Source organism: Hesperophylax consimilis, chromosome 7 (assembly GCF_061612785.1).
Source record: "Hesperophylax consimilis isolate HC1 chromosome 7, BYU_Hcon_1.0, whole genome shotgun sequence".
In the NCBI taxonomy this organism is placed as follows: Eukaryota; Metazoa; Arthropoda; class Insecta; order Trichoptera; family Limnephilidae; genus Hesperophylax; species Hesperophylax consimilis.
Window position 1 is genome coordinate 3,182,497 of NC_142842.1, and position 25,121 is coordinate 3,207,617.

Genomic DNA, 25,121 nt, shown 5'->3' on the forward strand with positions numbered 1-25,121 from the left:
ATAAAACCATTTACGCATGTGGGTATAGACTTTGCCGGGCCTTTAAGGGTAACTGTATCACGCGGACGTGGAATTCGTTCTCAAAAGGCGTATATTTGTTTATTTGTGTGTTTGACAACAAGAGCTATACACCTTGAATTGGCATCAAGTTTGAGCACCGAATGTTTTCTGAACGCATTCAAACGATTTCTTTCTAGGCGTGGTCCTGTGTCAAATTTATACTCAGACAACGGAACTAACTTTGTAGGAGCCAAGAGAAAATTTAATGAATTGCACGCATTTTCGTCATCTTCACATTTTGGTGAAGAATTCGCAAGTATTTTGGCCAATAATAGAATAAGCTGGCATTTGAATGCGCCAATAGCACCCCACTTTGGAGGAAATTGGGAATCCAATATTAAAAGTATGAAGACTCATCTTTTTCGGGTAATAGGAGATCAGATTCTATCGTTTGAAGAGGCAACTACAGTACTTGCACAAGTAGAAACCATTCTGAATACGAGGCCATTGTGTAGAACGCTCTCTTCAGACCCCTCCGAGCCCCTTGCGTTAACGCCAGCTCACTTCTTGACGACAACTCCCTTAAAACACCTGCCCGCCATGGAAATCGAGAAGGATAATTTGAACCTTCTATCGCGTCATGATTTACTCGATAAATTAATTCAATCATTCTGGAAGCGATGGAGATTAGATTACTTGCATACTTTGCAAGTACGTCCAAAATGGAATACTCCTACTAATCCAGTAAAGGTCGGCTTAGTAGTAATAGTGGGAACTGAAAACGCCCCACCATTACATTGGCCGTTAGCTATTATTGATGAAGTTTTCCCCGCAAAAGATGGAGTAATTCGTGTTGCTCGTGTCAGAACAGTGCTGGGATCTTATATTCGCCCAGTAATACGGCTATACCCTTTGCCAACTCAATAGTAGTCTAGTAGCATTAGGTTTAGTCAATGTAGGTTAGGAAATTTAGGATAACTGTAGGTTATTTTAATTTGTTTATATGATAAATGCCATGACAATGCGGTTTTAAAAGGGGTGATTTCGCACCCTTTCAAGGCGGGGGGGATAGTTGCGCGTGAGGTTTAAAATTGAATAGCCTTAAATGTGTACCCTTCACCCCCCTTTGCCCCTTGTCCCCTTTCCTTGATCCGGGCCCAGAGACAAGGAGTATTGTGTTCAGTTGTTATCGTTGCATCTTACCCGCGAACATTTCGTCTTATATTGAAACCCGCATATGTTGAACTCGGCCGTGACTATTTTGGAGCACACATCGTCCAGTGAAACGTTTTTACCCGCCGCAGTGAATTTCACTGTCTTTTTTTGTTTTGTGTTAAGTGTTAATGTTAATTGTATGCAAACTGATAAGAGAGCAGAACCAGCGGCTTAAGGAGAACGAGACCAGGGTAAGTCTTTGGCCTTTCCCACTCATTTTCCTCTTGCAAACACTAAGGCAATTCAATTCGTTTTTATTTGTCTTAGTCTATATCGCATTCGCAATACCGCAACCCCCCGCACAATTGCGTACGAAAGAGTTCCGCACAACCATATGCACTGTAAATGGATAATTAATCTGTCGTTAATTAATAGTTTATGAATATGAGCAGCATGACTTGGATTGTCCTTTTCGATTATTTTATAATAATTGTTTTATAATAATTAGATATACCTAATAAGATATTCTTTCTTACCTTTTGTTCTTATACTTATATTTTTAAGACTTTATATTTATGTTAATGGCACATGTTGTGCCGTTTATAAATAAATACATGTATTGATCACTCTACAAATCCATCTACTCTTTTATTTTCCGTTATATAAATGTTATTTTCTTCCTTTGTTGTGTGTGTAACCGATTGTCTTCGATCGTAATTATATTGATATCAATTATACACGTTGTTCCGATCTGATTGTGCGTTTAGATCTTCTAAACTAAGGCAAGGATTGATAGGGTTTTCACCATAATTTAGAGAATTTCTTCCGGAAGGTTTATATGTATAATACTTGCATATATAAAGTAGAGAAAACTTGATGTTTTGTAATCAAATCGTAAAAAAAATATTTTCGGGCGCCTAAGGATAACCCCGGACAACTAGAACACTACGACCACTCTATTCAGCTGTTTAATTGCTTGCGCTGTCGGACAGTCGAGTGGTTATGTCCTAAGGGTGGTTATTGAATTAGTAATAATTAATAAAGAAACTTTCACATTCTGTCGGTGGTTACTAAAAATGGTGGGCTCAGCTAGGACTTTCTATGTCAGTTCACGGTGAAAGTGAGTTTGGGCCCTTTCTATCTGTTCAAGGAAATGAAAGCCCAATATTTTAACGATAATCCAATTTGCGGAGGAAATTGTGATGTACGAGTAGACACGCAACAGGAATAACAACAAGTAATGCGAGAAGCGGAGAAAACTGTGTACCTAAATGAATAATTTAATAATAGTAAGTTTTTTTTATTAATAATGACCTTTTAACATACATACCTATGCATATATATTTTTATTGCTATAGTTACTCGCAGTTTTAGTTCTAAAAATAATTTTCAAAGTTTTAATTTTTCGGTCTTTTCAAATCGCACCAAATCTATGTACCAGTCTCAAAAAGCCTAACAGCCTCAGTTCACTTTCGTCCTTTCTCTCCCAGTTTCTTATTGGTATTAGAACCTCATTTTGGACTGCTTGCCTAACTTCCTTTGACAAACGTGCATACATTATTTCGTGTTATCGATTCAGTTAATTTTATATTATGTTACCAGCCAAGTCCCCGGCGTATCACGGCCTTTATTCTGCTTTAAGGACTGGGAAAAGGATTGGGGGTGGTTTTTCGAACTATTATTTACACACCTTCCTCTTGTTTTGAATATCAAGACACTCTTATCTAGTATAGATAGATTATATATTATAGACAATTTTTACAAGGCAAAATGCTCATTTTAAGCCAACAAAATAGTGAGTGGTTGTTAGGTAATGTAAATTGGAAATTCTTACAAAACAGAGTAAGAAGCTTTTAAAGGAAATTTGACATAATCAATCAAATGATCAAAATATATTAATATTGTGATTTAAAAACAGATGAGGCAAAAAATGACAACATTATGAGAGTCAGAAGCCTCGAAGAATACACGAAAAAAACTTTTGTTAACCATAAATCTAAACAACTCTTGTCTTAGCAAGCACTCCTTACTTCAATCACATTCATATATTTATTTTTTGATCTAGAAAGACACAAAAACGCAACTGGTATAATTATAGACCGAGACCTTTCCACTAAAAGAGGTTAGAAAAATCTAAACAGGTAAACGATAGCCCTTACGAAATAATGCAATATCATTATAGTGTATTTTTTACATTAATTCATGAGAAAACAGCATCATTAATCAGCCTCTTATCTCCATTTTACCTTCAAATTATCATCGCAAAATGATTTTTCACGTCTTTATCAAGGTAGCTTTTCCACGGTTGAAGAAAATAGCTCATTTCTTGAGCTCCTGAGATAACAACAATATGAAAGAGATATCGAAATTTTCACTGGAAAATCAGAACATATTTTTTCATACCGGTAGATAAAAGATATTTCTTAGATTCTGCAGATTATTATTTATTAATTTCATTTTTTCAATTATTTCTACATCCAAGTTTACAAGTGTCTAATTTATTATTACTTATAAACTTACATACATTATCTAATTTAAAAAAAATGATTAATTGCATTTTCTTTTGATTAATATGGCTCCTATAATCCAGCTTGAATCTATAAATTGGTGCAGACTTTATGGTTTCCGGCCGCGCTTTATAAATGTTGTATTCCTTTGCGTAGTAAACGATTTTTTTTATATGTATTGACTTTGTCCTATTTTTGTAGCATAATTTTATTGCAAGTTTTTGTAAATGTCTTGTATGTTTGTGAACTTGTATGTATGTTTGTGAACTTGTATGTATGTCTGTGAACTTCCATGTGGTATATAATTTTCTTCAAAAAATATTTTGTCAATAGGTTGTTTATTATTTTGTGCATAAATATCATCGCGTTCAGCATCAAGCCAATTCAGTTCCATTAAAATTTAAGTTAATTTTGCAAATCTATTTCACCTGCGTATTATTCTCGTCGCTCTATTTTGGACAATTCGAAACTTATTAAGTTCTCTGTCATTACATAAGAAAATAATCTTAGAGCAGTAGTTAGATTGTGGAGCAATAATGGAGATTTGCAGTATCCTGTTCTAGAAATCTCATCAGTTTTCACAGATATCTCAGACGTTAACTCTTGACAGGCCAAGATGCCAAACAAAACGTGTGTAATCATGGGGGTCTTCCGACGACCCCATGCATTTTTATGTCTTATGGGCTTTTAAACTATAGAAATCCCAATTATTCAGTCAATTATTTATGGTAACTTATGTATTTGCGCAGAATACGTAAAATACTAAAATGATATATGTCAAGTATTAAAGCTAATATAAGGAGGATAGTAATTTTGGTAATACCTACTCCCCCATTTGGCTGCGGGATAGTTAATGGGTACATTTTCTATACATGGTGGTTTTTTAATGACGGAGCCAGGAGGAATAATATAGTAATCCAATTTTAAATAACGTTGTGAAAAGAAGGGGAAGAGAAGAGAATAATTTTGAAGAAAGCAAGAGAAAGTGCCAGGGCAAAATTTTCCGGCGGTCTATCCTCACAGTAAAGATATGGTCTATCCTCATAAGTAATGGAATATTTTACATGATATAAAGATGACATATAACTTGTTTAAACATTGCTAAAAAAACTTAAAGAAGCTTGATTGACAATATAACAACTAGGTGTTCATAATGCGTGTTATTATTTAATTTTATTTTATTTTTTACACATCTCGTTTTTTTCACATTACTGCAATTGCTAAAGTATTTTTCTTACTTATTTTTATTTTTAAACACAACTTTACTCCATACATATGATATGATTTTATGGGGTACTCCATCTCAATAAGAACTCTCACACTAAAGACTGTTCAATTATTTTTATATATGTATGTAATACTTTATATCTAACTTATTTTATGTATTCTTTTGCTATGTAATGATACTGTTACCCGGATCAGAAGAGATATTGTCTATTGAGTCGGGTAGCGCACATGATTGTAAATAACCCATTGATGTTAATAAAAAACCAGCTAACCGGCAATATAAAAATTAAATAAATAAAAATTAATTTGAAAAAAAATATGTACGGGACGGCACTGTAGTCGCCGGCCGCACAGACGATATAGCGGGAGTGGCCGGCTGGCCGCTTCGACGCCTTGGAAGGGAAGGTCGGGAAAAGGTAGGGAGAATGTTGAAAAAATGGAAAAAAATGGGGAAAAATATGGGGAAAATGCAAAAATGGGGAAAAATGTGGTAAAAAATGGGGAAAAATTACGAAAGGGAAAAGTGGGGAAAATGTTGGGAAAAATGGGGAAAAATATAGGGAAAAGGGAGAAATGGGGAAAATGTGGGAGAAAGGTATAAGGCAGGGGGGAGGAAGGTAGGGGGGAACCTGCGCCCTGACTAGGGACGCTTCGACTATTGTGACAGTTTCTTCTTGATGAACACCAGGGAGCCGGGAGAAAGAAGAAGGCCAGGTTGCAGTGAAGGTCCAGGGCAGAAGAGGCTTGAAGAAGGCAGTCAAGGCAGTCCAGGAGAGATGTTGATGGTCCGATCGTTGCTGGCTCTCTGCCGAATTGCACAAGTTGTCCGCCTTTTAAAGGACCAACGGGCCTAGCTCTCCCTTTGTTAGCGACAAATTCCGAGAATTATTTTTGGGTTCCCGGAATTTGTCACAGGAATGAGCGCCGTTGTTGCGTAACTTGGAACGGGACGAATTTGACTTGGCCCCTGACTGTTCTTCAAACCACTTTGCCCGGTCATTTTTATTTAAATACATTTTTGTGAGTTTGCACAAATTACATATTAAAAAAGGGGAATTGACATCATACATATTAAAAGGGGAATTGAGTTTTGCACAATATTCAATTTTGTGCAAACGGCGAGTTTTGTAAAGGAAACTGCGCTTGCACAATTTCAAACCTTGTGCAAATTTACATATTAGAGAGAAAACATTTATTTAAAGGGGAAGATTTGCACAATATTCAATTTTGTGCAAACGGCGAGTTTTGTAAAGGAAACCGCGTTTGCACAATTTCAAATCTTCATGCAAATCTTCCATGTTTTGTACAGATGATAGGTATTTAATTTATAAGACGGTGTCGGGGGGTCAAGCCTTTGTTTTTTGTCTATAATGATGACTGCTTGACCCCGTGGTTTTATTTATTAATCAGCAGATAAGATTTATAGTTCTACAAGTTTTACACAGATAAGATTAGGTACAGATTTTGTATAGAGAAATTTGTTGCATAAATTCGAATATGCGCAGAGGTGAGTTTGTAAATGAACTGCCTCTGCGTAAATTCAGATTTATGCAAATTAATTCAAGTCAGTGGAGGTACGTCCGGTACAAAATAATATAGCTACTTACCTACATAACTCCCAAAATTCTGTCAAACACTGTCTAAAAACGTTTCTTCTGTCGCACTAATTATTTAATTTTGTTCCTTGACTGGATAAACAAACCTAATTAATCATTACATTTAGGAAACTAGAACTAATAGAAATTAATACAAATACCTTCACTAAAGGCTTTTCAATGTTTGACGTCTCTCAACAATTAGCCTTTTAATCAACACTGACCGAATTTCTTGAAATTATAAGGCGTACCGTCTTTCACGCATCTGCCTACGTTTCTCAAAATACCTGGTTACGGGGTACAATATCTAACACCTAGTCCAATAACAAAAAGGTGCAATTTCGCCAATTTTGATACAATCAATTAAAATTATATGAGTATTATAATATCAAATTTATTTATCTATGTAATACCTGAATTTTAATTAGTTTATTCTTATAAACAAATGGGTCTTATATTTTTCAGCACAATTAATATTTCTAAGCTTATGATAGAAATTATGTTCTGACCGATTTCAATCTGAAAAGGTTGACTTGACCTATAAAATCAAGACAAAATTCGTGACAGGGCTCATTAGCGTTCATTAATTTACACCGCTTCACACAATGAAATGGCAATAATGAAAGTTGAAACAAATTGAAATTATTGGAGATATTTTTTAATGAAAATTATGGCAAGTCACAAACTTAAGACATCAAAATGTTAATAAATCGAAAGAGAATAACTATAGTAACTACTTCTATATTATTAAGTTCTGAATTGTATTCAATAGAATCTGATCAAGAAGCAGATTTGGTAGATTGCTCTTCCGCAACTGGTTCAAAATCACTGGCAGCATCTAACATGTAAGGTGGAGTTACCAATTCTAAAAATAGAAAACTTTCACTTTATCTTTTAACAAAATCATAAAAACTCATCAAAATGTCTATAGCATTACAAGGAGGTCAAAATAACACACTGACATGTTTTAGATCTTTTGCATGTGTGCCGTGTTATATATTACTATTCAGAAGGCTAGAAATATTCAAACCATGTCGAGAATACAGGTCTAAGACCCTAAACTATCTTCTCATATATTTCCCAAGGGAGGAAAAAGTTTTTCCCCCGATGCGTTCGGGAAAACCGAATTGGAAACTCCGGTACATTTTGCATGTATAAAGAAAGGTTTTTCCTTGCAATACATGTAAGATATTGTTGTTGAATCTCAAAAAGAGATAAAAGTAACAGGTGTTGTCACTTCAACTTTTCAACAACCATAACGTCGGGTATTCCCCTACAATAGAGTTTCCTTTTAATCATCATCATCGTAAGGCTCTCGACTAGCAATCCGAAGGTCACAGGTTCAAATCCCGCCGTGCTCAAGTAAATTTTATAAAATGAAATTGTTTTATTTAACAATTTATTCAATTAAAATAATATATAGTATACTTGCACATTCCTATACCAGGGTGATACTCTCGGTATTATTAGACCAAGATTAAAATGGCTTCAGTTGTGTTTGGTGACCAGATCTGATACTCCCCCGCCTTATTTTTCCCCATCTGCCCTCCGCACTACCTTTATCCTCATACATACCCCAAATTGCGGATGCCATAGTCCCACTGGCTGTAGAGGTTTGCGAGCAGTTGGGACTCTATTGCGGTATTCACATACAAAAAAAAACTTCTTGACTGTATATCTAATCACCGTAATACTTTTTGTTGTGAAAATCTCGAATCATATATTGAAGACATGACACGAAAGACATTGACGGCGTTCAGAATCCATTTTCGGCAACTTGAGACTTTTACAATCTGACCGGTCACATGATACCTACAGATACACCAGCCCTTTGTAAGGTCCATCGAGGTTCTTATTTAATCAGCCTCAAACGAAATACCCACCCTTAAAGTACGCCAGGTGACACGGGTTGTTCTTAATTAATTAACTTGTAATTTAGCATCATCCCTCGGTGGACACTCGGGGTAATTGAGAACTTTCTCCAGACAGGGAAGAATCTTTGAGGATCAGGTAGCACGGGGGTCGATAGGCTTTAGTTAAACCTTAGTTAAGTTTGTATTGGATAACAGTGAAAAAGTTCTCCAAACCCTTCCATGCCGATGGTATTAGCTGATTTGACATATCTCTAATTATTTAAAAATAGATATTAAACACAGAGTTCAAGTTTTAGGTGTTCCACGGCAATACATGTAGGTATGTATTGGACCAAATAATTAAAATAGTATTTTTTAAAGGCAACAGTAAAAAACGATCATCGTTAATATACGTCTGCGCGCTTGGTTATCGAGTTGTGCGGCAGTGAGCGAGGGTACGGTACGGTGATGCGCGGTTGTCAGTGGTAGCCGGCGGTCTGCCGGCTTTAATGGACATACCTTGGGTTTTACGCGTGGCCAGTGTTCTCAATGACCAAGAATCTCTTTAATCTGATTTATCTGTAACCGTTTTATATCGAATTCCTGCTGACATATATATTTTTAAAGGATAACAAATAAACCTTAAGGCGATGCAATACGAAGTAATCCAAAAATCAGGTAATATTTTAGATGTTTTAATTAAATATTGCGAGCATAACACATCTTAATTTTTTGCAGGCAAGTCTTTTAAATCAGCCATATAAAAGTGCAAAATCTCATACTTACGAACCCCATTTTCAGAAATGGTCTTATCGTATAATATAGCAAGTTCATTAGATTATGATCGGATTTTTTTTTATATTTGTAACACAATAAAATAAAACATGCATTTTGGTGGTGTTTTTTTTTCATGAATCAAAACAATTTCAACCTTATCGCCATCTGCGTAAAGAGTGTGTAATTTCGCCGGATTACGAATGTTACACGTCGAGAAGGATCGCTTTAATTAAATAATACATAATGATACATTTCACAAAATTTATTTTCCTGTAGATATCATGCTCAAAAAAGTTTTAACCAGAGAACGTAAAGTTTTAACAACCTTGCTGGTTAAAAAGTTGCATCCGCAAACTTGATTTATAGCAAATAACTTCTTATGCCAGTAATAGGTACTAATGACTTCAGAAGACATGATCCAATTACCTGGAAACAAACTAAGGTTAATGGCGCTTAAAATGTAACGACATAGCTTACATGCCTTCCATAGGTAATAGGTAATTTCATCTAAAGTGATATAAATTTGGTGATATTATGCACTGAAATGTAAATAAAGCAAATGATATGAACAAAATAAGTGATAAATTCTGGGGGAAGTGCAACAATTCTTTTTGTAGATCCACTAGTAAAAGCACAAAAGGCAACTATTAAACTAATTCTGCAAGTACCATACGATACATACTCTCAACGTTTTGACAATTAGACAACTTGATGCTAAAGAGTCGATAAATAAAAACTCTAGTCCTCTTCAAATATAAAGTATATATTCCCGTACAATCTTAGTCCTCAATAATAAACACGTCTTCAACAAACCTAACAAACATCATTTAATGCGACATAAGAAAACATAGTGTTTCTAAAGGGATCCCTACGGATGTAAATTATTTATATTTACGATTAATAAAAACAGAACCTTACCATTAAAATATTTTCCAAATATAAAATTAGCAGTAAGCACCAGATTTTATTTTACTAGACGATGAATTAGTAACTGCCCGAGGTATCCCTCTAGAAACATTTGAGATTTTAGTAATATGTTCGTCAGAGATAATTAAAATAAACCTTACGGAAAATACGATTTTTATTTATTTATGTATTGTTTAAACAATAACAGTGTTTCCAATAACATTTCATAACATTTTCAAGTAATCATATACCTACGAGTATATTAATCTTAAATTAAATTCATTGTCTTAAACAAAATACTTTAATTCTAATCCCCAAATTCATTGAGGTTTGACTGAAACATGTGTATCTCTGAAGGAAGTTGGTTTAAAAGCGTAGTCATTCTCCCGAAATGTAAATGAATGAAGTCCTCTTTCGCATTTATTTTGTTATACAGTTTAATATCGCCAACAAATAACAAGAAAATATCGAATTTTATGAACGGAGCTATGTCATTAATAGACATAGAAAATAACAGAGGTTTTAAATTAAACCCTTGAGGGACCGCAGAATTTGTGGAGTAAGGTTTAGAAGCGACCTGCCCGTAAACTACGTATTGTTTTTTATTGGACAAATAATTATGGAAGAACAAAAGCAGTCGGATCGATAAACCAAAATTTTCAAGTTTTTTTAGTAAAATGAAGTGATCTACTCTATCAAAAGCTTTCGCAGAATCATTACACGAAACGTCAACTTGTTCGTTGTTGTTCAAAATATTTGAGACGTAATCCGTTAATATCGTTAAGTTAGTTTTTGGAGATCTGCCCTCTCTAAACCCGTGCTGATGTTTTATGAGAAAAGGTTCAACCTTACAATACATGCGTTTTTGTATGATAAGTTCCAATAATTTGGCTGGTGCCCAAGGAATTGCCACAGGTCTGTAGTTGGATACACAGGATTCATCGCCGCTTTTGTGTAAGGGTGTGAGATTTGAGATTTTCCATCTGTCAGGGAATTTCGAGTTAAGTACAATATTAAAGATATGTAAGAGAGGTAACATTAAAGGCTCGGCACATGCTTTAAGAATAATTCTATTTATTAAATCTGTTCCAACAGATTTTTTTGGTTTAAGTTTTTTAAATAAATAGTAAATAAATTCTTTATTCCAGGATGTGGGGAGGTGAGTGCGATCCAACACATTCCATAGAAAGGGATGCTTAGATGGTTTGGGCATATAGAGCGAATGAGCAAAGAAAGGAGTGTAAGGAGGATATTTGATGCAAATGCGAATTGTAGCAGAAGTCGGGGACGCCCGAGGAAGACATGGCACGATCAAGTGAATCAGATACTCGAGTCCGGCCATGTCAAGAGTCAGAATATGAATATGAGTCGATGTATGAATGTGAATGAGGCAAAACTTATTATTGGTTCATATCTCTAATATGACGGTAAGGGAGACAAGGGAGACTTAAGACCATATGGGTTGTTAAAAAAAGCGAAAAAATTGACTCTACGGGTGGCTAATTTGGTTTGTTGGGAATAAACAGCTAGTTTTTTCTCAACAAACCAAATTAGCGTGAGTTTAAAAAAATACGACTACCTACTACATCCACGATCGTCAATCTGTAATACCATAATATTAACAATTTCCTCACAGAGGTCAACATACATCGCAGGACAGTATCAATGCACAATAAAAATATCATAAAACAGAGAATGCGCACAGAAATGTACATAAAGCCAGCTATACACAGAAGTTGATATCCACCTATCCACAGTCGTTTCAGGCAGGTACCCACTTAACTTAACTCAGTAGGTGCTACTTAGCAATGCACTTTGCATTTGGAATGCATTGCTCTGCAGAGTGCTGCATATTATCACGTCGGGAAGCAGATATGTATTATGGAACCAAAGATTTATCCAATATTATTATTATTTCATGTTTCTACGAAATGATCATTCAATATTAAGGAGATTTATTTAGCCCCTCGGGCTTCTGGCATATTCAGTCAGAAAGTTCCAGTATTTCCGTTTTGCAATAAAATCAAAATAAATAGAATATTTTTGAATTTTACTTGACATATTAATGTACTTTTAGTGTCACTTTTTTGTCGTTTCATATAAAAAATTAACGAAACCTTCGCTTTCATAAAGGTTAAATTTTAATACTTCTGCAGTTAATAGCTAGATTTGAATATGAAGAGTGGTGTTTTCTCTTTCGTGCGCGCGGATTCACTGAACGTAGGTCCAGTGCACATACTTTAGCGGCCCGTTGATGTACATATTCTTTGAATGGAAATCCCTTTCTTCGGTGTTCGATTTGTATGAATATAAAGTGCGTCGTTTTTTAAAGTTTATTAACATTCGACAGGTAAATTTCTTCTTTTGAAAGGCAATGGATTCTTACACAAATATATATTTTATCTAAGTTCTTTTAGCTTCACAAATAAATAGAGTACATTGTTGTTAAGTTTGCGGTTAAAGGGGCTGACACATTACGCTATAAGTTCATCATTAAAAAGATGATGTGTTATAGGTGTTGGCGTTGCGACGACATGCGCTGTGATCTGCTAGCCAGTCGATATTTGAAAATTATGAGACCCCCTCAGAAGTTGTCAGAAAAATTAACAGACCGCTTTAATTACGCGGCTGTCGTTTGTAAAAGTGACAGATCCCATACAAAGAAATGATATTCGGCGGCAGTTCCCCAATTGATTTGACCCCTCCGAGGAAGATTATAGCGTAGTGTACATATAATACGTATATTCTACGCCAAAATTATGCGCGCATACTATAGCGTACTGTGTCTAAGGATTAATGCATAAACTAAATATTTCAGATATTTAGAGATATGTTACTTTACACTTTTTTGAGTAATGTTTGTCAGAAAAAAATGTTATTATATGAAAAGAAAAATAGGTAGGTCACAGGTGTAGACGTACACTCCACATTTCGTATGAATTTCTACTTTTAAGAGTATTAAATGGCATAATATATACCAGGGTGGCATAATGCACAGCAGGCCACGGCAGCGCAACTGGTCATTGCCAATGTGTGCCGCGTCCTTGGTAAATATTACAAAGTACAAGTATTACTACACCTACACTAACTCCTGTGCTCCTAATTTGAAATAGTTATCCCGCCAGGAGAGCAGCGGGCAACTGGGGTATGCATAATGCATACCCCAGTTGAGTTTCATTTTGAGCAGGACCGTCACGTTTTTAGGGACCCTGTCCCGTTGTCTCGAAATAAAGCATCGGCGGCTTAACAGTCTCAATTACATTACATATTAAAATTTAATAATTATTGTGAAATAATAGTTTTATTACCAGCCACACGGAGAATAATAGGTACTGTTGAATTAATGAAATCCTGTATAATGGAACAGCATGCCTTTCGAAGTAAAATTTTAATACTTTCCGAATATATCGGAACACGTGTTTATGCACCTGCATTTATTCTGTTTATACAAAATTACTAAATTCTAAAATATAAGGGTGCGTATAAACAGGACACAATTTCCGCGAGCCGAGCCACGAATTACGGGAGAGGAACAAAGCAACTGCAAACGGCGCGGCGTTTCATGCCGTCTGCGGTTCCTTCATATCTTTCCCATAATTCGTGGCTCGGCTGGCAAAATTTTTGTAATATTTATGTAACATATTAAGTGGTATAATAATTTTTATGAATACTCTGTACGACATCGTGTTAATACATTCCTCTTTTACTAAAAGTTTAACATCAAACTATCAATTCATTCGTTAGGGGCCTACATTTCCGTTTTTAACAAGAATACGAATATTTTTTACTAAATTAGCAATATTTTATATCAGGTAGTTTTCTCCGTGTACGTGAATGGGATATGCAATTCAATCAATGCATGTTGGTAGTGTTGGTACCACGACAAACAATATAGTAGGAATATTACACGAAACTAATTTTATAATTATTTTAGAAATTAAGTTAAACGAGAAGTTAATTTCTGAAGAATTTTTAATAGATTTCTGCTAGTTTCATTGAATAATTTGAGAGCATGAGATTATATGAAAAGATACCGTCAAAGAATAGTGTGATAATTGTGATCTATGCCTACATGAAAGAAAACTGACCTGACACCAATTAGATAAACCCATAAGACATTTCGACTTTCCACCTGGCAGACAAAAATTTTTACATATCTGTTCAAGAAAGGCTTTCGATATTTTTTTGTAAATGTTGGATCAATATTATTTTACTCTTATAAAATTTATTTGGGCAAACAACTACCACCGTTTTATATCGTCAGTGGGTATCGTCAAGCCAATGTCTTGAGATGGTCCCGGACTTTCGTGGGGGGAAGGGTGGTTTCAAAACCAAAATCAGAGGTTTGAGGCCAAAAATATGTGGTCACCTTAGGTGTTCATATTGGGATGGAGATTGGGGGATTGGGGGGGAGGGGGAGGGATGATAAACGAGGAAAAATGAGAAACAAAGAGGAAGGTGGCTGGGGTATGCGGCTCTCATACGGAAATGGGTCATTTGTTTTCACTTAGGATTAGCGCACTAGAACTCTAGGAAAAATATTATGTTTTTAATATTGCTTTGAAACTCGTGCAAGGAGCGCAACATTAGGAAAAAGTGGGAATATTATACGAATCTAGTATCACAATCGAAGTATAAAATAACATGTTAACTTTAAGAATTTCATCTCTGAAAAGTCTTTACTCTATTCTCCTAATTTAATGAACCCTTTTTTTAATCGTCTTGTTTTAGTCAGTATTTCAGTAATTTACTAGTAAGTATATTTTTTACAAAAGTTGTAACCCTCAACGATTCCCTTGCTTTCTACCCGGAAAAAATGATTATTGCAAATTTATTAAGAATCTCTTCAAATTATTGGTAATCCGGTTGAAAACGGGATTGAATACCGTTTTCCTGATGAAATTTTAGTAAATTCGTAATAATTAAGTATTCATGGACCTACGTTTGTCTTGATAATATATAATAGTTGATAATTTTTATGAACACGTGTTCCGACATCGTGATTATACATTGGTATTTTTCTGAAAAATTATCAGGAAACCTATCAATTCATCATTTAAGGGCCTGCAATCCCGTTTTTAACCGAATTACGAATAATTTTAAGAGATTCTTAATAAATTAGCAATGTTTTTTATCAGTATACAATCTCCGTGTACCCACAAATTTACTACCAACCTTGGCCAGTATCACTATCAAACAAAATAAACTGGGATATAATAAAATAAAATGGAATATAACAAAATAGAATTGAATATGATACAATAAAATAAAATGGAATATAATAAAATAAAATGGAATATAATAAAATAAAATGGCATATATTAAAATAAAATATAATAAAATGGAATGTAGTAAAATGAAATTAAATAGAATATAATAAAATAAAATAAAATAAAATGGAATATAATAAAATAAAATGGTATTTAATAAAATAAAATATATTATAATGAAATGAAATAGAATATAAAAAAATAAAATTAAATGGAATTTAATAAAATGAAATTAAATGAAATTTAATAAAATGAGATACAATTTAATAAAATAATATATAATTTAAAAAAAATAGAATGTGATGAAGTAAAAATTAAAAAAAATTGTATAGCGTCATTTTTGTGAAAAATCAGCTCAAAGGAGCTTAGAACACGAGAAAAGTATGGAATTAACAACATGTATCACGGATAATATAAGTTATTATTATAGCGTTGCGTTGAGAAGCAGAAAAAATTCCAAATTTTGTCTCTTCAGGATTTGTTCTGAATACTTTATGAATCAGATTTCTGCTTTATACGTAAGCTTTTAATTTCAGATACAAGAAGAAAGAACGGAAAGGGTACCGCTTCTACTAAGGTCTAGTACTACACATAAAGCAAGTCTAAGAAAAGGCTTAGATAGTGTAAGCCGTGTTTAAAGCAGCGTTCGTTTCCTCTTGCATTTTCAATTAATTTACAAGATCCAAAGTAATAAACCTGCAAGGTGCAATCTACGTTGTTTCCGAGGAAAACGTGCAAACAGCATCGACCGTAAGATGCAGTAGTGGTTGGTTATATGAGATAGATTAACCCTCGCTCCTATCTATAGGTACAGCAATACAGCACATATCTATCTGCTGTCCATAGACCACATATGTACACATCACGCTATCGTCTTTATAGCGGACCTTTACCAGCTATCTGTAAGGATATAGCACGTTTTCTCCTCACCGGCCACGTAGTACTGTAGGATAAAGCACATAGATTGCCAAGGTACAAGATAAACATTAAAGCCCCGTAGTGAGCATTTAAAGATGGTTGATGGATGAAAGGGAGATATGTAAATGCGAATGTTAGAGAGAGCGCACTAAAAAAACGATAATAATTAAGCAAATGGTGAACATATTTAATAAAACACGACTCATTTGAAATAGAGCAAAACTCTCTCGACAAATGCTTTAATTGCATTTAAAGATACACTATTTTTTTTAAATGAATAAAAACATACTAAGTTCGGTTATGAGTCTGCCATTCTGCGAGTGATTGTAAGGACGGGTTGTTTCGGAGAATTTGAACAATTCATCAAATTTCAACATCCACTTTCAAGCTCTGTGAAAGACTTTTTAAAGTTCTGTTTTTAGTTTAGTTCTGTCAAGCAACTAGCCTATTATGATATAATAACAGAACTTGATTAGGACTTTCACAGAACTTGAAAATGAACGTTGAAATTTGATTGTTCAAATTCTCCGAAACAACTCGTCCTAAGTCTGGTGCAATAAACTCGGATTTGTTTCAAATGTAAGTGTCATTTTCAAAACTGGAACAGAATGTATCAAGAATTCATATAAGTGATAACGTATCCCATAAATAAAAATAAAATAAAATAAAAATAAAATGGAAATGTTTATCCGAGATAATACAAAACAATTTCAAACCAATTTCATTAGAAACTTTGTAATTATTTAAAAAAAGGTAACTGACAAAAATATATAGGAAAAATTAGTTGCAAGATGATATTGTTCATTCTGAATTTAAAATATGATATCGACAAATATGACGTTTAGTAAATAGGTCGAGTGGTTTAAGACGCCTGCCCAGGTAAGACGAGAGATCCTGGGTTCGATTCCTAGTTGTGACCGTTATCTTGTTATTTTCTGTGTCTTGTTCTATTTCATGTTTCGTTTAGATTTATTAGTATTATCTTCTTCTTCAATGATATATTACGTTGAAGGGTACAACCGTTAAAATATCTTAAAATAAAAAGTTATTCCTGATAACGTATTTATTCATGTAATATTTAATATTTTAACAGAAAATCATTTCAAGTGTCATTTTCAAAATTACAACTGATTTGTAAAGAATTCAGACTGTCCTGTATTTTTCACCGGTTTTAGCGCGGGCTAGTATAAAATAACAAGACATTTTTTTATCCTATTGAACACTGTCGATTTTCACCATTTGGGAATATTGAAAGCTATATAATAAATATGTATCAATAATACATATTATATAATAATGTATGTAATGTACTTAAAAACATGGATTTGTATTTTCATACTGATTTGTCAGCGTTATTATAAAAATAAGGATTTTGTTACTTTGGCTCTTTTTAAACTGAAGATGACAATTTCACGATGTTTATGAGAAATATTGTAGTATTTTTAAAACAATATCCAAACATAAAAGTACAGTATTTCTCATAAACATCGTGAAATTGTTATCTTCAGTTTGAAAAAAGACAAAGGTTTGTAATTGCACACCCCAAAACACCTTAATATGTAACAAAAACCTTATTATTATAATAATGCTGACAAATCAGTTTCGCAGATTACTTTGGCCCAATGAAGATCGCCTTACCGATTACTGAGAATATCAATCACCGGTAATCCGATATGAGCTCCTGGTATTGAGAAACTTCCAGATAGCTACATCCGGAGGAAATGCATATATTAACCCTTGGAATGCCAGGGGTAAAATGCCAACTACCCGCCTACGCCGGCGGACACTATTTTCGTAATAACATATTTTTTTATAAAATGGTGTTTTGGTAAAGTGTACCGTCTTTCCAAATAATGAGTTTATATATTTGTATAAAAATATCTATCTGTCCCACGTAGATCGCTGCGACAGCTACTTATATTCATATAAATGTTTTTTTTCCTCTCTAATGTTAAAAAAAATATAATACGGAGTGTCCGGGGGTACAGTGCACTAACTTTTAACTACTCTTACTATCATGTAGAATCACCTACATAAGTTAGTGCACTTTACCCCCGACACCCTGTATAATGAGTACACACGAAAATATTCTTGAGTATTATTATATTTTTCTTCTACATCGGCGTTCTTCACAGTAAAAATAAGTCATAAGAGGATTTCCAGTAAATAAATACCTTTAGTACTTAGTGCGACTTTTGAAATCGGATTTATGACGTTGGGCATGTAATTTTGCGACGCGCTTTTTTACGGACAAAATAAACATATTTACAAGTGACAAAACGACAAGCTAGAATAATATTAAAATAAATTATTTCCTTGGCGGGCGAATAAAATATATTTTAGTAAGCAGGTAGTATTTTTTAAGGATCTCATTACTACAAAATCGAAACAAGTGCGTTGAGCTACTAAAAAATCCACGGTGGATTTCTTGGCACACTAGTGCAGGGGTTAAGGCTTATCTAACTGAATAATGGAAGCACATAAAAGTGCTTTAACTTCAAATTAAATAAAGTAATCTGAACCCAGTCTAGAAACTTGTACATAATCTAATCTGCGAGTGAATTACTAGGATGTAGGGTGCACAAACGTTTGTTTTTATGTGAGACTGCACTAGAATATCAACCGCTTGGAGCCGGTGGAACTATGGCATCTCCATTTGGGGAATGTTTTGAAACCGAATGAAGCGTAACAGGCAAGAGCGTAGCTATAACATTCACATGGGGGCGTTCGATTCTAAGGAGGGGGACGTGAAAATTTATTAGAAAGGTATTTGGGACCTCCACTTACCACAAATTATTATTTATAACGCATTTACTTATCACATCGATAAAAGAGACAGTGCAAATAAAATTATTGCATTTTCCAGGAATGCAATCTACAAGTACTATTTTCTTACACAATTCTAAGACCGATAGGGGGGTTTGAACCCCAAAACCTCCTCCTTACCCCCCTTATATACGCCTTATATGGTGAGAGGGGAAAGAAAAGAGGAAAACAGGATCCCAGTCGACAAGATTTGGACACTAAACATACCCAAAGCCATCCCAAGTACTAATTTTGAATGGTTGTTGATATCTCAGCAGGACGATAATTTTATTCATAGAAAACTACTATATAAAAGATTATTTTGAGTGTATAATTTTAGATTTAGGACGGGTTGTTTCGGAGAATTTGAACAATTCATCAAATTTCAACGTTCATTTTCGGGCTGTGTGAAAGTCCTATTTAAGTTCTGTCATTATATCATTATAGGCTAGTTGCTTGACAGACCTGAAATAAAAACAGAACTTGAAAATATCCTTTTCAGAACATGAAAATTAACGTTGAAATTTGATGAATTGTTCAAATTCTCCGAAACAACCCGTCCTTAGAGTGGAAGATACTCTCAGTATCGTCCTGGGGTAAACCACTATTCACAATTAAAAAGTTGCTTGAAATGGCTTTGGCAATATTTGGTGACCAGATCTGAATAGCCAGGTACATAATACAAACGTACTACAATTGGGGATACCATAGTCTCACTGGCTCCAGACGGTTGGGAGCAGTCGGGGATCTTGTGCAGTTTCACACTAAAAACAAAGATTTTTACGACCAAAATTATGATGGTGATTCAAGCATTCTTAATATCCGATGTTAGACGGCTACATCAAAACTAAACGAAGAAAACCACGTTATGAGGATTAACTCTCTCAACACGGTTCAATCACTTCACATACATAAACGAACATCAACACAATCTACACATCTGCCGTAATTATGGGCACTGTAACGCTGTTCGAAACGGCCGCGGCGTTAGCTAAAGAAGGACGAAGCGTAAAACGGCATAAAAACCAAAAATTATCAAAATAAAAATTCTTCGTTAAAAAAAAACTTTGAAATATTTATCACTCCCGTCATATTTTAAACCTGTTACCTCTGGGTGCTGAGACAACTTTAAAATAAATAAAGTAAACCAAACTTTTTCTAGGAATAATTTGAATACAGTTGGACCGTATTCTCCTTGGGGGTGAATTTAAAAGATCTAGGGTGAAAAAAGTTTAGATATTTAAATCTTTTTCAATTTCAAAGTCAGTTATTCGTTTTTAAATCTCTCCAAATTAGTGAAACCGGCTCAGGGAATTTTAACACAGAATTTTACAATCTTAAAAAATATAATTAGTTTGCCCTAAATTCTGAATATACGTAAGACGGCAATTTAAATTTATAAATTCTAGCAAGGATAGTAAAAGGGTAAGGGTTGGTATATCTAAAGGTGCTTTATTTAGGACCCTTGAGGGTTGATTTGTAGATATTTTATGTCCAGCAATGGTATGTTCGTCAGAATTTTGAAACAGTGTAAACTTTTGTCGCCCAATACGAAAATTTTATTGTGTGTGTGATAAGAAACCTAAAAAATAAAAATCTATATTAAACACACAATACAGCCATATACATAACCGCACCCCATGATGATATATTTTATATATTATTATTATTTTTTTTAATATTATTTTATCATTTATACGCCCATTGGGCTTTTACATACATAGTTATTAAAAAATAATATTCTGAAGATTGCACTATATATAGCCTAATTTTTATTTTATGTATTTATTGTCTGTACAGGGTGTCCGGGGGTAAAGTGCGCTAACTCAGGGAGGTGATTCTACACGATGGCAGAAGTAAAAAAGATAGATAACTTTTTTAGAAATTCCAATGTTTATTTTCTAACACAATTTTTTTTTCCATAGAAGAACATTTATTTTCCCATATAAACAACTTCTTAACATAAAAACTACATTAAAATATATATTTATTTATATCATGTAGAATCACCTCCCGAAGTTTACCCCTTGACACCCCGTATATATATTTAAAAAAAAGTTTTTTTGTCCCTCTTTTACATCGCAACGGAGTGACCGATCGACGTGATGCATATGGATAGTTGGAAGACTGGGAAGTGACATAGGCTATTTTTCATCCCGGAAAATTTTTTTATTTAGTCATTTTTTTCTAATTTCACGTGAGTGACGCCGTGTATAAAAGCTAGCATTTAATAAAATTGTTAATTAGGAGGAGCACCTAGTGAGGCCCACATTACCAAATAATTTATCTTCCACCGAGCTGATACTGAGAATATGCACCACACTTTCTCATTTAGCAAACATTTCGGATATTACAATTTCTTCTTTACAATTTCCATCATCAAGGCATAATAACAACAAAAAAAATTACGGTAATACTTTTTGGCCGTGAAAATCTCAAATCATATATACTATGAATTTAGGTTAACAGGGAAATTAGTAATGAAGTTAGTTTTACATGGTGAGGTTAGTTATAGGTAGGTCATTCACAAAGAAAAGTCATGTTTGTTGCCAGCACGGAACGGCAACAAAGAAACATAATAAGAACAGTCATAGGGGTTGGAAAAACTGAATACAAGTACAACTAGAACCATAACTTAATACCAGTACAACTAGAAGCATAACTAAATACCAGTAAAACTATAACCACAACTAAATTCCAGTACAACTATAACTATGTACCAGTACAACTAGAAGCATAACTAAATACCAGTAAAACTAGAACAATAACTAAATACCAGTACAACTAAAACCATAACTAAATACCAGTGCAAATAGAACCTTAACTAAATACCAGTACAACTAGAACCATAACTAAATACCAGTAAAACTAGAACAATAACTAAATACCAGTACAACTAAAACCATAACTAAATACCAGTGCAAATAGAACCTTAACTAAATACCAGTACAACTAGAACCATAACTAAATACCAGTAAAACTAGAACAATAACTAAATACCAGTACAACTAAAACCATAACTGAATACCAGTGCAAATAGAACCTTAACTAAATACCAGTACAACTAGAACCATAACTAAAAATAAATCATTCGTCATAACAAAACTACTTTACTGAATGGCTTCCTCTTTACTGAATGGATATTGCTATCCTAAATCGTGATTTAATTCATAATTACGATCACAGAAAGCTTTCTGGCTGAATGATAATCGATAAAGTGTGTATTATTCCACGCGAAATGGCGAGCCAAACGTCAATAAACGTAATCTTCATACTAACACGCTATCGTCAAATTGCCCAAATTGAAGGTAACCAGAAAACCGACAAGCGAAATTCATCCCTTTAACGTTATTGTGAATAATTACTGAGGTAAACTAACAAAGCCTCTCACAAAATAAGGATTATTTTTAATTAAGTAATTTTATTTGAATTTCACTCTTGTTTTCGGGAATAAATTAATGCAAATCAATGAAGTGGAAATTAACCCACTTCCCGACATCCGGTCAAGCTGAAACTCGGCAGATAGGCTCGTTGTCGATGACAATGCATTATGGTGTATGTAACACAATCACGCATTTCTCTGAAATTGGATGACATCACAGCAGTTAATATATGAAATAATGATCGGTCCTAAACAAACGAGATTTGACTTAGTTGTTAGCGCGGTTGACTCCAGTCCCGGGAAGGAATGTTCAACCCTCAGTAAAACCAAAAATATATTAGTATTTTTTTAAAGTTTTAAAAGACATTTTAAAAATTCGCAGCAGTTAAGCGCCAGTTCCTGGGGAGGAAGGTTAAATCCTCAGGCCAAAAAAAAATTATCCATTTTTATAAACATACTATATTAATAAAAATATATATGTATAACAGTGAAAAAACTTTGTATTTAAAGGGTCTATTTTTTAACTTTGTGTGGTTGAAAATAATAAGTATCATCCGTCGAATTGAAAACACCAACCCTTTTGACACCTTTTCAAAATAAGAGGAAAATTAATGTAAATAAGAGGAAAATAACGCCGGATCCTTGCGGATTTACGGAAATTGTCATATTAGAAAAAACGGTAAAAAGACATTAAATTATTAATACTAACATATACACACACTTCTAAAGGATTTACGTCCTGAAAATACGTATTAGAGTATTGCATATATATAATTTTGATGTATGGAAGTACATTTATAAATAAAGAAGCTTTCGCTCTCACTGGAGAAGTTCAGCAAAAAATGTACTTCGACTTCTATTTGACAGTTCAACGGTTTGATTTTAAGCGTATGACTGAAGATAGAGATCAGGGGAACATAAAACCTCCACCGGTATATCAATTGGAACGTTTTTTAACCACCTACATTTTTCAGATTAAGGAATCTTTTTAGAGGTGTTGCAGATATGTAAACACAGCTGAAATAATAATAATGATTGGATTATTTGTATAGCGCCGTTTTCGTGAGAAAATCACCTGAAGGGCGCTTAACCACTCAATCTGTGCATTTAATCTATTCATATCACTTAGACTGATAACTAATTACTGGTGACTTATGTTCTGTGTGTTCGGTTTTCAATATTAATTTACCGAAGTACATTAAAACATCAACACAATATTTCCAATGTCTATAACATTAAATAATAAAAATTTGGTTTAATTGAGGATTGTACTTTCCTTCCCAGAGACTGGAGTCAACCACGCTAAGAATCTCGCTAATTGCCGATCGGGTAATACCAATATTTAATTAGTATATTAACTGCTGTAATGTCATCCGATTTCCCAGAAATTCGTATATGTCCGCTTGTGTATGCCACCAAGCTAGAATGATAGAATGCATTGTCATCGACAACAAGCCTATTTGCCGAGTTTCAGCTCGATCTGATGTTGGGAAGCGGGTTAATTTCCACTTCCAATATGCACTTCATCATTCATTCGTGAAAACATATAGATGTATTTAAAAAAACATACATCATTAAATGGTACACCTAAATTAAATAAATGTGTACATGCGCCGCTAAACACGAAGCTTTGTAAAATCGGCCGTCGTAAAATGAATACAATAACAAATGAATGAAACTACGAAACGTTCTCGAGCAAGGCCAATGATATGGAGCCAAGGGCGTATAGTCCCAGCCGTATGGAGGAAGATAGTATAGTAAATAGCGACCCAGTATCGCGTTCACTTGTATTATAGGCGTAATGTAGGTAGTATAGTAGGTACATGGAGCATTTAATTTGCGGTTAACTAATCACAATTAAGCGAATTAGGCGGAAGGTTGACTAAATCAGATTGCACAGGCGATAGTGATGGGAAAAATACTTCGATTATTAAAATACTCGATCAAATTAAAAATTAGCAATGAATATAGGTATCAAATCGCTTTGGATATCGACATTATTTCAGCGGGGTGAAGTTTAAACAAAAAGTATTACTGGAGGAAAATCTTTATTATATTAAGAAAAATAGAAAAAAAAATAGTAAAATATTTACTACAACTTACTTCTAAACTTTACTTTTACATAGTATACAAAATATTATGCATGGTTTTCTTCAGCTTTGGCTGATTCTATTTTCGTAATAACTTACTAGTTTTTTTTGGCAAAATTATGTTATTGTAAATTGTACCGTCTTGCCAGATAATAAGTTTGCATATTTACAAGAATAGTATATAATCTACCATAAGTAGTTTCCCAGAATAGCTAGTTATATGCAGATAAATTAGTTTTTAAAAATATCCTTAAGGATAACGCTGGCGAACCAGAATTTAAATTAAATGTCATTTAAAATCTACAATCCAATTCAAATTTGTTGTACGTTCGATACTATTAAAAAAATATAAAAAATAATGTTTAATAAAATATTCGTTGAATACAATGCATTGTGTATTAATAATTATAATTACATTTTTTTTTTTTTATTTTTTTATTTTATTTTTTTTTTATTAATTATACCCGCTAAACTGCTCAAGCAGTTTGTCAGCAGGTCAGTTTAACATAATATATTATCAAAGCATACAAAAAGCGAGAAATCACAATATTTAAAATATATACAGAAGAATTTAAATAAGAACTTAAATAATCACAAAAACAGAGCCATACATAAAAAAGAAACAATAAAAAGAAA

At 33.8% G+C, this 25,121-nt stretch overlaps 1 protein-coding gene across 1 annotated transcript in view; it reads right to left on the reverse strand.

Annotated features, from left to right (window-relative positions):
• The window catches only part of LOC149422160 (uncharacterized), a 454,957-nt gene that overhangs the window by 285,448 nt on the left and 144,388 nt on the right, over positions 1–25,121 (reverse strand). The gene's annotated exons all lie outside the window — the stretch shown is intronic.